Below are 2,022 nucleotides of genomic sequence, written 5' to 3'. Positions count from 1 at the left end.
ATGGACCATATATCAACAATATCCATCAATATCGTCATGTTGTCTAATATTCCTATTGGGTGACTACAACACACGTTTCAAGACGAGATAATGAAATCTAAAGATAAGAGGATGAAAATCAGATATGAAACTCTGAGGAATATGAGGATACTTAAACTTCAGGGATAAGAGATGAAGTTTTTGTACAAAATTATTGATCTTAGGAGTCATGAGACAGGTTGGTTGAAATTTTTTTATCTACTTCATCCACAATCATATCCATATTCTGGGTTGCGCCTACTTTTGTAGTTGTGGTCACTTTTAGAACATGTATGCTTTTCGGGATCCCTCTTCAATCAGGGAAGATATTGTCTACAGTTACAACATTTAAAATACTTCAACAGCCAATCTACAGTCTTCCCGATACAATATCAATGATAGCCCAAACTAAAGTCTCGTTAGATCGAATTGCCTCATACCATTGTCTTGATAACTTAGATTCAGGCCTTGCAGAGATATTCCCCCGAGGTGATAGTGATATTGCAATCAAGATAACCAATGGAAGTTTTTCATGGGATGTTTCATCTTGTGATCCCGCACTAAAGGATATAAATATCAAAGTTGCTCATGGCATCAAGGTTGCTGTATGTGGTACAGTTGGGTCAGGAAAATCAAGTTTACTTTCATGTATCCTGGGAGAAGTGCCTAAGCTGTCAGGAAGTGTAAAGCTTAGTGGTAGCAAAGCTTTTGTTGCTTAGTCTCCATGGATACAGAGTGGAAAGATAGAAGAGATCATCCTATTTGGTAAAGATATGGACCGAATAAGGTATGATAAGGTTCTTGAAGAATGTGCCTTGAAGAAAGACATTCAAGTTCTGCCTTTTGGTGATCAAACAGTCATAGGTGAGAGGGGAATCAATCTAAGTGGTGGTCAGAAGCAGAGATTACAGATAGCACGTGCTTTATATCAAGATGCTGACATCTATCTTTTTGATGATCCATTTAGTGCAGTTGATGCTCATACAGGAAGCCATCTCTTTAAAGTGAGTAACACATTATTTCCATTATGAAAATTAATTGTTTTCCTTGTTCATTTTGTTCAAACTTTATAGGCAGTAATGTTTACTGGAATTTCTCAACTCAAAAACAATTATTTGTGTCACCCATCAAGTGGAGTTCTTGTCGGCTGCTGATCTTGTCTTGGTGAATTATTGAGATTTTTTTTCTTTATTCCATTTGTACATACAACTACATGAAAGCACTAAGTCATCTTCAATTTGTACTCAATTTTTTCAAGGTCTTGAAAGGTGGGAGGATCAAACAAGCTGGAAGGTATGATGACTTAATGAATTCAGGAAGTAAGTTTATGGAACTTGTCAATGCTCGTAACCAAGTTTTATCAGTGATTGATTCGATAAAGGCTAGCTTTGGATCTCACGAAACAAAATTTATGGAGGAAGATAGGGTTGAAGTTGAGTCGGAAGGAACAAAAAGACAACAACGGGTTTAGAAAAAAGAAAGAGAGAAAGTTTTGTAAACTAGAAATACATTACAACTACTTATGGAGGATCACTTATGCCCTGTATACTTGTAGTAGCAACTGTTTATGAATTAATTCAATTGTTAACCAATTACTGGTTGGCTTGGGCATCACCTGTGTCATAAGGGGAGAAACCTGCAGTTGGAGGATCTACACTTATGATTGTTTATATAAATCTGGCATTTAGAAGCGCTTTTTGCATATTTATAAGAGCCATGTCTCTTACAATAGTTGAGTATAAGACAGCCAATCTACTTTTTAATGAGTTAATTTTGATCTAACTCGCCACCTTTAGTTAACGGGTTCTTGGGAAACTATGGGTTCTCAACATATCTCACCCATATATATATATATATATATATATATATATATATATATATATATATATATATATATATATATATATATATGTGTGTGTGTGTGTGTGTGTGTATTATTAAACCTATTACATATTTCTTGAACTTTAAGAGGTATACTTATTACATCATAATGTACAATCTTAT

General features: G+C 34.8%; 1 pseudogene; it reads left to right on the top strand.

The window, feature by feature from the left end:
* On the top strand, positions 1 to 1,800 carry LOC145007530 (ABC transporter C family member 3 pseudogene; annotated as a pseudogene).
* The last annotated feature ends 222 nt before the right edge of the window (positions 1,801 to 2,022 follow it).

This window comes from Lactuca saligna, chromosome 7 (genome assembly GCF_052625555.1).
Source record: "Lactuca saligna cultivar CGN05327 chromosome 7, ASM5262555v1, whole genome shotgun sequence".
NCBI lineage: Eukaryota > Viridiplantae > Streptophyta > Magnoliopsida > Asterales > Asteraceae > Lactuca > Lactuca saligna.
The sequence above is the reverse complement of the archived record's forward strand: the minus strand, read 5'-3'. Positions and strand labels throughout refer to the sequence as shown.